We start from the raw sequence: 14514 nt of genomic DNA, 5'->3' as shown, positions 1-14514 counted from the left end.
TCCGGAACGCCAAACATAAAAATGTTGATAACTTTCGAAAAACACTTCAGGCAGCTTAGATTTGATGTGCAACTAATGGAAAGACCCTTTCTGCTATAGTGGGACCTGAAAATTTCATTTTCTGAAGCTTCCCTGCAAAGGTATGGCACAATGCGTACAACGCGTTTTCAGCCAGAGATAAGGTCTATTCCCGAACGCCCAACATAAAAATGTTGATTACATTGGAACAACACTTCAGACAGCTTAGATTTGATGAGCAACTACTAGAAAGACCCTTTCTGCTATAGTAGGAGGTGAAAATTTCATGTTCTAAAGGTTCCCTGCAAAGTTATGGCACAATGCGTAAAACGCGTTTTCAGCCTGAAATAAGGTCGATTCCGGAACGCCAAACATAAAAATGTTGATAACTTTCGAAAAACACTTCAGACAGCTTAGATTTGATGTGCAACTACTAGAAAGACCCTTTCTGCTGTCGTGGGAGGTGAACATTTCATGTTCTGAAGTTTCCCTGCAAAGTTATGGCACAATGCAGAAAACGCGTTTTCAGGCTGAAATAATGTGGGTTCCGGAACGCCAAACATAAAAATGTTGATAAATTTCGAAAAACACTTCAGACAGGTTAGATTTGATGTGCAACTACTAGAAAGACCCTTTCTGCTATAGTGGGAGGTCAAAATGTCATGTTCTGAAGCTTCGCTGCAAAGTTATGGGACAATGCAGAAAACGATTTTTTATCCTGAGATAAGGTCGATTCCGGAACGCCAAACATAAAAATGTTGATAACTTTCGAAAAACACCTCAGACAGCTTAGATTTGATGTGCAACTACGAGAAAGACCCTTTCTGCTATCGTGGGAGATCAAAATTTCATGTTCTGAAATTTCCCTGGAAAGTTTTGGGACAATGGAGAAAACGCATTTTCATCCTGAGATAAGGTCGATTCCGGAACGCCAAACATAAAAATGTTGATAACTTTCGAAAAACACTTCAGACAGCTTAGATTTGATGTGCAACTACTAGAAAGACCCTTTCTGCTATAGTGGGAGCTGAAAATTTCATTTTCTGATGCTTCCCTGCAAAGTTATGGCACAATGCGTAAAACGCGCTTTCAGCCTGAGATAAGGTCGATTCTGGAACGCCAAACATAAAAATGTGGATAACTTTGGAAAAACACTTCAGACAGCTTAGATTTGATGTGCAACTACTAGAAAAACCCTTACTGCTATAGTGGGAGGTGAAAATTTCTTTTTCTGAAGCTTCCCTGCAAAGTTATGGCACAATGCAGAGAACGCGTTTTCAGCCTGAGATAAGGTGGGTTCTGGAACGCCAAACATAAAAATGTTGATAACTTTCGAAAAACACTTCAGACAGCTTAGATTTGATGTGCAAATACTAGAAAGACCCTTTGTGCTTTAGTGGGACGTGAAAATTTCATGTTCTGAAGCTTCCATGCAAAGTTATGGTACAATGCAGAAAAGGCGTTTTCAGCCTGAGATAAGGTCGATTCTGAAACGCGAAACATAAAAATGTTGATAACTTTCGAAAAACACTTCAGACAGCTTAGATTTGATGTGCAACTACTCGAAAGACCCTTTCTGTTATAGTGGGAGGTGAACATTTCATGTTCTGAAGCTTCCATGCAAAGTTATGGCACAATGCAGACATCCGTTTTCAGCCTGAGATAAGGTGGGTTCTGGAACGCCAAACATAAAAATGTTGATAACTTCCGAAAAACACTTCAGACAGCTTAGATTTGATGTGCAAATACTAGAAAGACCCTTTCTGCTATAGTGGGAGGTGAAAATTTCCTTTTCTGAAGCTTCCTTGCAAAGTTATGGCACAATGCAGGAAACGTGTTTTCAGCCTGAGATATGGTTGATTCCGGAACGCCAAACATAAAAATGATGAAAGCTTTGGAAAAACACTTCAGACAGCATAGATTTGATGTGCAACTACTAGAAAAACCCTTTATGCTATAGTGGGAGGTGAATATTTCATTGTCTGATGCTTCCCTGAGAAGTTATGGCACAATGCAGAAAACACGTTTTCAGCCTGAGATAAGGTGGGTTCCGAAACGCCAAACGTAAAAATGTTGATAACTATCGAAAAACACTTCAGACAGCTTAGATTTGATGTGCAACTACTAGAAAGAACCTTTCTGCTATAGTGGGAGGTCAAAATTTCATGTTCTGAAGCTTTCTTGCAAAGTTATGGCACAATGCAGAAAACGCGTTTTCAGTCTGAGATAAGGTTGATTCCGGAACGCCAAACATATAAATGTTGATAACTTTGGAAAAACACTTCAGACAGCTTAGATTTGATGTGCAACTACTAGAAGGACCCTTTCTGCTATAGTGGGAGGTTAAAATTTCATGTTCTGAAGCTTCCCTGCAAAGTTATGGCACAATGCGTAAAACGCGTTTTCAGCCTGAGATAAGGTCGATTCCGGCCGGCCAAACATAAAAATGTTGATAACTTTGGAAAAACACTTCAGACAGCTTAGATTTGATGTGCAACTACTAGAAGGACCCTTTCTGCTATAGTGGGACGTTAAAATTTCATGTTCTGATGCCTCCCTGCAAAGTTATGGCACAATGCAGAAAACGCGTTTTCAGCTTGAGATTAGGTGGGTTCCGGAACGCCAAACATAAAAATGTTGATAACTTTCGAAAAACACTTCAGACAGCTTAGATTTGATGTGCAACTACTAGAAAGACACTCTCTACTATAGTGGGACGTGAAAATTTCATGTTCTGAAGCTTCCCTGCAAAGTTATGGCACAATGCCGAAAACGCATTTTCAGCCTGAGATAAGGTGGGTTCCGGAACGCCAAACATAAAAATGTTGATAACTTTGGAAAAACACTTCAGACAGCTTAGATTTGATGTGCAACTACAAGAAAGACCCTTTCTGCTATAGTGGGAGGTCAAAATTTCATTTTCTGAAGCTTCCCTGCAAAGTTATGGCACAATGCGTAAAACGTGTTTTCAGCCTGAGATAAGGTCGATTCCGGAACCCAAACATAAAAATGTTGATAACTTTGTCAAAACAATTCAGACATCTTAGATTTGATGTGCAACTACTAGAAAGACCCTTTCTGCTATAGTGGGAGGTTAAAATTTCATGTTCGGAAGCTTCCATGCACAGTTATGGCACAATGCAGACAACGCGTTTTCAGCCTGAGATAAGGTCGATTCCCGAACGCCCAACATAAAAATGTTGATTACATTGGAACAACACTTCAGACAGCTTAGATTTGATGAGCAACTACTAGAAAGACCCTTTCTGCTATAGTAGGAGGTGAAAATTTCATGTTCTAAAGGTTCCCTGCAAAGTTATGGCACAATGCGTAAAACGCGTTTTCAGCCTGAAATAAGGTCGATTCCGGAACGCCAAACATAAAAATGTTGATAACTTTCGAAAAACACTTCAGACAGCTTAGATTTGATGTGCAACTACTAGAAAGACCCTTTCTGCTGTCGTGGGAGGTGAACATTTCATGTTCTGAAGTTTCCCTGCAAAGTTATGGCACAATGCAGAAAACGCGTTTTCAGGCTGAAATAATGTGGGTTCCGGAACGCCAAACATAAAAATGTTGATAAATTTCGAAAAACACTTCAGACAGGTTAGATTTGATGTGCAACTACTAGAAAGACCCTTTCTGCTATAGTGGGAGGTCAAAATGTCATGTTCTGAAGCTTCGCTGCAAAGTTATGGGACAATGCAGAAAACGATTTTTTATCCTGAGATAAGGGCGATTCCGGAACGCCAAACATAAAAATGTTGATAACTTTCGAAAAACACCTCAGACAGCTTAGATTTGATGTGCAACTACGAGAAAGACCCTTTCTGCTATCGTGGGAGATCAAAATTTCATGTTCTGAAGCTTCCCTGGAAAGTTTTGGGACAATGGAGAAAACGCATTTTCATCCTGAGATAAGGTCGATTCCGGAACGCCAAACATAAAAATGTTGATAACTTTCGAAAAACACTTCAGACAGCTTAGATTTGATGTGCAACTACTAGAAAGACCCTTTCTGCTATAGTGGGAGCTGAAAATTTCATTTTCTGATGCTTCCCTGCAAAGTTATGGCACAATGCGTAAAACGCGCTTTCAGCCTGAGATAAGGTCGATTCTGGAACGCCAAACATAAAAATGTGGATAACTTTGGAAAAACACTTCAGACAGCTTAGATTTGATGTGCAACTACTAGAAAAACCCTTACTGCTATAGTGGGAGGTGAAAATTTCTTTTTCTGAAGCTTCCCTGCAAAGTTATGGCACAATGCAGAGAACGCGTTTTCAGCCTGAGATAAGGTGGGTTCTGGAACGCCAAACATAAAAATGTTGATAACTTTCGAAAAACACTTCAGACAGCTTAGATTTGATGTGCAAATACTAGAAAGACCCTTTGTGCTTTAGTGGGACGTGAAAATTTCATGTTCTGAAGCTTCCATGCAAAGTTATGGTACAATGCAGAAAAGGCGTTTTCAGCCTGAGATAAGGTCGATTCTGAAACGCGAAACATAAAAATGTTGATAACTTTCGAAAAACACTTCAGACAGCTTAGATTTGATGTGCAACTACTCGAAAGACCCTTTCTGTTATAGTGGGAGGTGAACATTTCATGTTCTGAAGCTTCCATGCAAAGTTATGGCACAATGCAGACATCCGTTTTCAGCCTGAGATAAGGTGGGTTCTGGAACGCCAAACATAAAAATGTTGATAACTTCCGAAAAACACTTCAGACAGCTTAGATTTGATGTGCAAATACTAGAAAGACCCTTTCTGCTATAGTGGGAGGTGAAAATTTCCTTTTCTGAAGCTTCCTTGCAAAGTTATGGCACAATGCAGGAAACGTGTTTTCAGCCTGAGATATGGTTGATTCCGGAACGCCAAACATAAAAATGATGAAAGCTTTGGAAAAACACTTCAGACAGCATAGATTTGATGTGCAACTACTAGAAAAACCCTTTATGCTATAGTGGGAGGTGAATATTTCATTGTCTGATGCTTCCCTGAGAAGTTATGGCACAATGCAGAAAACACGTTTTCAGCCTGAGATAAGGTGGGTTCCGAAACGCCAAACGTAAAAATGTTGATAACTATCGAAAAACACTTCAGACAGCTTAGATTTGATGTGCAACTACTAGAAAGAACCTTTCTGCTATAGTGGGAGGTCAAAATTTCATGTTCTGAAGCTTTCTTGCAAAGTTATGGCACAATGCAGAAAACGCGTTTTCAGTCTGAGATAAGGTTGATTCCGGAACGCCAAACATATAAATGTTGATAACTTTGGAAAAACACTTCAGACAGCTTAGATTTGATGTGCAACTACTAGAAGGACCCTTTCTGCTATAGTGGGAGGTTAAAATTTCATGTTCTGAAGCTTCCCTGCAAAGTTATGGCACAATGCGTAAAACGCGTTTTCAGCCTGAGATAAGGTCGATTCCGGCCGGCCAAACATAAAAATGTTGATAACTTTGGAAAAACACTTCAGACAGCTTAGATTTGATGTGCAACTACTAGAAGGACCCTTTCTGCTATAGTGGGACGTTAAAATTTCATGTTCTGATGCCTCCCTGCAAAGTTATGGCACAATGCAGAAAACGCGTTTTCAGCTTGAGATTAGGTGGGTTCCGGAACGCCAAACATAAAAATGTTGATAACTTTCGAAAAACACTTCAGACAGCTTAGATTTGATGTGCAACTACTAGAAAGACACTCTCTACTATAGTGGGACGTGAAAATTTCATGTTCTGAAGCTTCCCTGCAAAGTTATGGCACAATGCCGAAAACGCATTTTCAGCCTGAGATAAGGTGGGTTCCGGAACGCCAAACATAAAAATGTTGATAACTTTGGAAAAACACTTCAGACAGCTTAGATTTGATGTGCAACTACAAGAAAGACCCTTTCTGCTATCGTGGGAGGTCAAAATTTCATTTTCTGAAGCTTCCCTGCAAAGTTATGGCACAATGCGTAAAACGTGTTTTCAGCCTGAGATAAGGTCGATTCCGGAACCCAAACATAAAAATGTTGATAACTTTGTCAAAACAATTCAGACATCTTAGATTTGATGTGCAACTACTAGAAAGACCCTTTCTGCTATAGTGGGAGGTTAAAATTTCATGTTCGGAAGCTTCCATGCACAGTTATGGCACAATGCAGACAACGCGTTTTCAGCCTGAGATAAGGTCGATTCTGGAACGCCAAACATAAAAATGTTGATAACTTCCGCAAAACACTTCAGACGGCTTAGAGTTGATATGCAACTACTAGAAAGACCCTTTCTGCTATAGTGGGAGGTGAAAATTTCATTTTCTGAAGCTTCACTGCAAAGTTATGGCACAATGCGTAAAACGCGTTTTCAGCCTGACATAAGGTCGATTCCGCAACGCCAAACATAAAAATTTTGATAACTTTGGGAAAACACATCAGACAGCTTAGATTTGATGTGCAACTACTTGAAATACCCTTTCTGGTATAGTGGGAGGTGAAATTTTCATGTTCTGAAGCTTCCATGCACAGTTATGGCACAATGCAGACAACGCGTTTTCAGCCTGAGACAAGGTCGATTCCGGAACGCCAAACATAAAAATGTTGATAACTTTCGAAAAACACTTCAGACAGCTTAGATTTGATGTGCAACTACTAGAAAGACCCTTTCTGCTATAGTGGGAGCTGAAAATTTCATTTTCTGATGCTTCCCTGCAAAGTTATGGCACAATGCGTAAAACGCGCTTTCAGCCTGAGATAAGGTCGATTCTGGAACGCCAAACATAAAAATGTAGATAACTTTGGAAAAACACTTCAGACAACTTAGATTTGATGTGCAACTACTAGAAAAACCCTTTCTGCTATAGTGGGAGGTGAACATTTCATGTTCTGAAGCTTCCCTGAGAAGTTATGGCACAATGCAGAACACGCGTTTTCAGCCTGAGATAAGGTGGGTTCCGAAACGCCAAACGTAAAAATGTTGATAACTATGGAAAAACACTTCAGACAGCTTAGATTTGATGTGCAACTACTAGAAAGAACCTTTCTGCTTTACTGGGAGGTCAAAATTCCATGTTCTGAAGCTTCCCTGGAAAGTTATGGGACAATGCAGAAAACGCATTTTCATCCTGAGATAAGGTCGATTACGGAACGCCAAACATAAAAATGTTGATAACTTTCGAAAAACACTTCAGACAGCTTAGATTTGATGTGCAACTAGTAGAAAGACCCTTTCTGCTTTAGTGGGAGGTGAAAATTTCATGTTCTGAAGCTTCCTTGCAAAGTTATGGCACAATGCAGAAAACGCGTTTTCAGCCTGAGATAAGGTTGATTCCGGAACGCCAAACATAAAAATGTGGATAACTTTGGAAAAACACTTCAGACAGCTTAGATTTGATGTGCAACTACTAGAAAAACCCTTACTGCTATAGTGGGAGGTGAAAATTTCTTTTTCTGAAGCTTCCCTGCAAAGTTATGGCACAATGCAGAGAACGCGTTTTCAGCCTGAGATAAGGTGGGTTATGGAACGCCAAACATAAAAATGTTGATAACTTTCGAAAAACACTTCAGACAGCTTAGATTTGATGTGCAAATACTAGAAAGACCCTTTCTGCCATAGTGGGACGTGAAAATTTCATGTTCTGAAGCTTCCATGCAAAGTTATGGTACAATGCAGAAAAGGCGTTTTCAGCCTGAGATAAGGTCGATTCTGAAACGCGAAACATAAAAATGTTGATAACTTTCGAAAAACACTTCAGACAGCTTAGATTTGATGTGCAACTACTAGAAAGACCCTTTCTGCTATAGTGGGAGGTTAAAATTTCATGTTCGGAAGCTTCCATGCACAGTTATGGCACAATGCAGACAACGCGTTTTCAGCCTGAGATAAGGTCGATTCTGGAACGCCAAACATAAAAATGTTGATAACTTCCGCAAAACACTTCAGACGGCTTAGAGTTGATATGCAACTACTAGAAAGACCCTTTCTGCTATAGTGGGAGGTGAAAATTTCATTTTCTGAAGCTTCACTGCAAAGTTATGGCACAATGCGTAAAACGCGTTTTCAGCCTGACATAAGGTCGATTCCGCAACGCCAAACATAAAAATTTTGATAACTTTGGAAAAACACATCAGACAGCTTAGATTTGATGTGCAACTACTTGAAATACCCTTTCTGGTATAGTGGGAGGTGAAAATTTCATGTTCTGAAGCTTCCATGCACAGTTATGGCACAATGCAGACAACGCGTTTTCAGCCTGAGATAAGGTCGATTCCGCAACGCCAAAGATAAAAATGTTGATAACTTTGGAAAAACACATCAGACAGCTTAGATTTGATGTGCAACTACTAGAAAGACCCTTTCTGCTATAGTGGGAGGTGAAAATTTCATTTTCTGAAGCTTCACTGCAAAGTTATGGCACAATGCGTAAAACGCGTTTTCAGCCTGACATAAGGTCGATTCCGCAACGCCAAACATAAAAATTTTGATAACTTTGGAAAAACACATCAGACAGCTTAGATTTGATGTGCAACTACTTGAAATACCCTTTCTGCTATAGTGGGAGGTGAAAATTTCATGTTCTGAAGCTTCCTTGCAAAGTTATGGCACAATGCAGAAAATGCGTTTTCAGCCTGAGATAAGGTTGATTCCGGCAGGCCAAACATAAAAATGTTGATAACTTTGGAAAAACACTTCAGACAGCTTAGATTTGATGTGCAACTACTAGAAGGACCCTTTCTGCTATAGTGGGAGGTTAAAATTTCATGTTCTGATGCCTCCCTGCAAAGTTATGGCACAATGCAGAAAATGCGTTTTCAGCTTGAGATAAGGTGGGTTCCGGAACGCCAAACATAAAAATGTTGATAACTTTCGAAAAACACTTCAGACAGCTTAGATTTGATGTGCAACTACTAGAAAGACACTCTCTACTATAGTGGGATGTGAAAATTTCATGTTCTGAAGCTTCCGTGCAAAGTTATGGGACAATGCCGAAAACGCATTTTCAGCCTGAGATAAGGTGGGTTCCGGAACGCTAAACATAAAAATGTTGATAACTTTCGAAAAACACTTCAGACTGGTTAGATTTGATGTGCAACTACTAGAAAGACCCTTTCTGCTATAGTGGGACCGGAAAATTTCATGTTCTGAAGCTTCCCTGCAAAGTTATGCCACAATGCAGGAAACGCGTTTTCAGCCTGAGATAAGGTCGATTCCGGAAGGCCAAACATAAAAATATTGATAATTTTGGAAAAAAACTTCAGACAGCTTAGATTTGATGTGCAAGTAGGAGAAAGACCCTTTCTGCTATAGTGGGGTATGAAAATTTCATGTTCTGAAGCTTCCCTGCAAAGTTATGGCACAATGCGTAAAACGCGTTTTGAGCATGAGATAAGGTCGATTCCGGAACGCCAAACATAAAATTGTTGATAACTTTGGAAAAACACTTCAAACAGCTTAGATTTGATGTGAAACTACTAGAAAGACCCTTTCTGCTATAGTGGGAGGTGTAAATTTCATGTCCTGAAGCTTCCCTGCAAAGTTTTGCCACAATGCAGAAAACGCGTGTTCAGCCTGAGATAAGGTGGGTTCCGGAACGCCAAACATAAAAATGTTGATAACTTTTGAAAAACACTTCAGACAGCTTAGATTTGATGTGCAACTTCTTGAAAGACCCTTTCTGCTATAGTGGGAGGTGAAAATTTCATGTTCTGAAGCTTCCCTGCAAAGTTATGGCACAATGCAGAAAACGCGTTTTCAGCCTGAGATAAGGTGGGTTCCGGAACGCCAAACATAAAAATGTTGATGACTTTGGAAAAACACTTCAGACAGCTTAGATTTGATGTGCAACTACTAGAAAGACCCTTTCTGCTATAGTGGGAGGTGAACATTTCATGTTCTGAAGCTTCCCAGCAAAGTTATGGCACAATGCAGAAAACGCGTTTTCAGCCTGAGATAAGGTGGGTTCCCGGAACGCCAAACATAAAAATGTTGATAACTTTTGAAAAACACTTCAGACAGCTTAGATTTGATGTGCAACTTCTAGAAAGACCCTTTCTGCTATAGTGGGAGGTGAAAATTTCATTTTCTGAAGCTTCCCTGCAAAGTTATGGCACAATGCGTAATACGCGTTTTCATCCTCAGAGAAGGTCGATTCCGGAACGCCAAACATAAAAATGTTCATAACTTTGGAAAAACACTTCAGACAGCTTAGATTTGATGTGCAACTACTAGAAAGACCCTTTCTGCTATAGTGGGAGGTGAACATTTCATTTTCTGAAGCTTCCCTGCAAAGTTATGGCACAATGCAGAAAACGCGTTTTCAGATTGAGATAAGGTCGATTCCGGAACGCCAAACATAAAAATGTTGATAACTTTGGAAAAACACTTCAGACAGCTTAGATTTGATGTGCAACTACTAGAAAGACCCTTTCTGCTATAGTGGGACCGGAAAATTTCATGTTCTGAAGCTTCCCTGCAAAGTTAAGTCTCAATGCAGAAAACCTGTTTTCAGCCAGAGATAAGGTGGGTTCCGGAACACCATACATAAAAATGTTGATAACTTTGGAAAAACATTTCAGACAGCTTAGATTTGTTGAGCAACTACTAGAAAGACCCTTACTGCTACAGTGGGAGGTGAAAATTTCATGTTCTGAAGCTTCCCTGCAAAGTTATGCCACAATGCAGGAAACGCGTTTTCAGCCTGAGATAAGGTTGATTCCGGAAGGCCAAACATAAAAATATTGATAACTTTGGAAAAACACTTCAGACAGCTTAGATTTGATGTGCAAGTAGGAGAAAGACCCTTTCTGCTATCGTGGGGTATGAAAATTTCATGTTCTGAAGCTTCCCTGCAAAGTTATGGCACAATGTAGAAAACGCGTTTTCAGCTTGAGATAAGGTGGGTTTCCGGCAGGCCAAACATAAAAATGTTGATAACTTTGGAAAAACACTTCAGACAGCTTAGATTTGATGTGCAACTACTAGAAGGACCCTTTCTGCTATAGTGGGAGGTTTAAATTTCATGTTCTGAAGCCTCCCTGCAAAGTTATGGCACAATGCCGAAAACGCATTTTCAGCCTGAGATAAGGTGGGTTCCGGAACGCCAAACATAAAAATGTTGATAACTTTGTAAAAACACTTCAGACAGCTTAGATTTGATGTGCAACTACAAGAAAGACCCTTTCTGCTATAGTGGGAGGTGAAAATTTCATTTTCTGAAGCTTCCCTGCAAAGTTATGGCACAATGCATAAAACGTGTTTTCAGCCTGAGATAAGGTCGATTCCGGAACGCCAAACATAAAAATGTTGATAACTTTGTCAAAACAATTCAGACATCTTAGATTTGATGTGCAACTACTAGAAAGACCCTTTCTGCTATAGTGGGAGGTTAAAATTTCATGTTCGGAAGCTTCCATGCAAAGTTATGGCACAATGCAGACAACACGTTTTCAGCCTGAGATAAGGTCGATTCTGGAACGCCAAACATAAAAATGTTGATAACTTCCGCAAAACACTTCAGACGGCTTAGATTTGATGTGCAACTACCAGAAAGACCCTTTCTGCTGTAGTGGGAGGTGAACATTTCATGTTCTGAAGCTTCCCTGCAAATTTATGGCACAATGCCGAAAACTCGTTTTCAGCCTGAGATAAGGTGGGTTCCGGAACGCCAAACATAAAAATGTTGATAACTTTGGAAAACACTTCAGACAGCTTAGATTTGATGTGCAACTACAAGAAAGACCCTTTCTGCTATAGTGGGAGGTCAAAATTTCATTTTCTGAAGCTTCCCTGCAAAGTTATGGCACAATGCGTAAAACGCGTTTTCAGCCTGAGATAAGGTCGATTCCGCAACGCCAAACATAAAAATGTTGATCACTTTGGAAAAACACATCAGACAGCTTAGATTTGATGTGCAACTACTAGAAATACCCTTTCTGGTATAGTGGGAGGTGAAAATTTCATGTTCTGAAGCTTCCTTGCAAAGTTATGGCACAATGCAGAAAATGCGTTTTCAGCCTGAGATAAGGTTGATTCCGGCAGGCCAAACATAAAAATGTTGATAACTTTGGAAAAACACTTCAGACAGCTTAGATTTGATGTGCAACTACTAGAAGGACCCTTTCTGCTATAGTGGGAGGTTAAAATTTCATGTTCTGAAGCCTACCTGCAAAGTTATGGCACAATGCAGAAAACGCGTTTTCAGCTTGAGATGAGGTGGGTTCCGGAACGCCAAACATAAAAATGTTGATAACTTTCGAAAAACACTTCAGACAGCTTAGATTTGATGTGCAACTACTAGAAAGACACTCTCTACTATAGTGGGACGTGAAAATTTCATTTTCTGAAGCTTCCCTGCAAAGTTATGGCACAATGCGTAAAACGTGTTTTCAGCCTGAGATGAGGTCGATTCCGCAACGCCAAACATAAAAATGTTGATAACTTTTGAAAAACACATCAGACAGCTTAGATTTGATGTGCAACTTCTAGAAAGACCCTTTCTGCTATAGTGGGAGGTGAAAATTTCATTTTCTGAAGCTTCCCTGCAAAGTTATGGCACAATGCGTAATACGCGTTTTCAGCCTGAGATAAGGTCGATTCCGGAACGCCAAACATAAAAATGTTGATAACTTTGGAAAAACACATCAGACAGCTTAGATATGATGTGCAACTACTAGAAAGACCCTTTCTGGTATAGTGGGAGGTGAAAATTTCATGTTCTGAAGTTTCCCTGCAAAGTTATGGCACAATGCAGAAAACGCCTTTTCAGCCTGAGATAAGGTGGGTTCCGGAACGCCAAACACAAAAATGTTGATGACTTTGGAAAAACACTTCAGACATCTTAGATTTGATGTGCAACTACTAGAAAGACCCTTTCTGCTATAGTGGGAGGTGAACATTTCATGTTCTGAAGCTTCCCAGCAAAGTTATGGCACAATGCAGAAAACGCGTTTTCAGCCTGAGATAAGGTGGGTTCCGGAACGCCAAACATAAAAATGTTGATAACTTTTGAAAAACACTTCAGACAGCTTAGATTTGATGTGCAACTTCTAGAAAGACCCTTTCTGCTATAGTGGGAGGTGAAAATTTCATTTTCTGAAGCTTCCCTGCAAAGTTATGGCACAATGCGTAATACGCGTTTTCAGCCTGAGATAAGGTCGATTCCGGAACGCCAAACATAAAAATGATGATAACTTTGGAAAATCACATCAGACAGCTTAGATTTGATGTGCAACTACTAGAAAGACCCTTTCTGCTATAGTGGGAGGTGAAAATTTCATGTTCTGAAGTTTCCCTGCAAAGTTATGGCACAATGCAGAAAACGCCTTTTCAGTCTGAGATAAGGTTGATTCCGGAACGCCAAACATAAAAATGTTCATAACTTTGGAAAAACAGTTCAGACAGCTAACATTTGATGTGCAACTACTAGAAAGACCCTTTCTGCTATAGTGGGAGGTGAACATTTCATGTTCTGAAGCTTCCCTGCAAAGTTATGGCACAATGCAGAAAACGCGTTTTCAGCTTGAGATGAGGTGGGTTCCGGAACGCCAAACATAAAAATGTTGATAACTTTGGAAAAACACTTCAGACAGCTTAGATTTGATGTGCAACTACAAGAAAGACCCTTTCTGCTATAGTGGGAGGTGAAAATTTCATTTTCTGAAGCTTCCCTGCAAACTTATGGCACAATGCGTAAAACGTGTTTTCAGCCTGAGATGAGGTCGATTCCGCAACGCCAAACATAAAAATGTTGATAACTTTGGAAAAACACATCAGACAGCTTAGATTTGATGTGCAACTTCTAGAAAGACCCTTTCTGCTATAGTGGGAGGTGAAAATTTCATTTTCTGAAGCTTCCCTGCAAAGTTATGGCACAATGCGTAATACGCGTTTTCAGCCTGAGATAAGGTCGATTCCGGAACGCCAAACATAAAAATGTTGATAACTTTGGAAAAACACATCAGACAGCTTAGATATGATGTGCAACTACTAGAAAGACCCTTTCTGGTATAGTGGGAGGTGAACATTTCATGTTCTGAAGCTTCCCTGCAAAGTTATGCCACAATGCAGAAAACGCGTTTTCAGATTGAGATAAGGTCGATTCCGGAAGGCCAAACATAAAAATGTTCATAACTTTGGTAAAACACTTCAGACAGCTAACATTTGATGTGCAACTACTAGAAAGACCCTTTCTTCTATAGTGGGAGGTGAACATTTCATGTTCTGAAGCTTCCCTGCAAAGTTATGCCACAATGCAGAAAACGCGTTTTCAGATTGAGATAAGGTCGATTCCGGAAGGCCAAACATAAAAATGTTCATAACTTTGGAAAAACACTTCAGACAGCTAACATTTGATGTGCAACTACTAGAAAGACCCTTTCTGCTATAGTGGGAGGTGAAAATTTCATGTTCTGAAGTTTCCCTGCAAAGTTATGGCACAATGCAGAAAACGCCTTTTCAGTCTGAGATAAGGTTGATTCCGGAACGCCAAACATAAAAATGTTCATAACTTTGGAAAA

The sequence above is a fragment of the Synchiropus splendidus genome, chromosome 2, assembly GCF_027744825.2.
Source record: "Synchiropus splendidus isolate RoL2022-P1 chromosome 2, RoL_Sspl_1.0, whole genome shotgun sequence".
NCBI classification, from domain to species: domain Eukaryota; kingdom Metazoa; phylum Chordata; class Actinopteri; order Syngnathiformes; family Callionymidae; genus Synchiropus; species Synchiropus splendidus.
The sequence above is the reverse complement of the archived record's forward strand: the minus strand, read 5'-3'. Positions refer to the sequence as shown.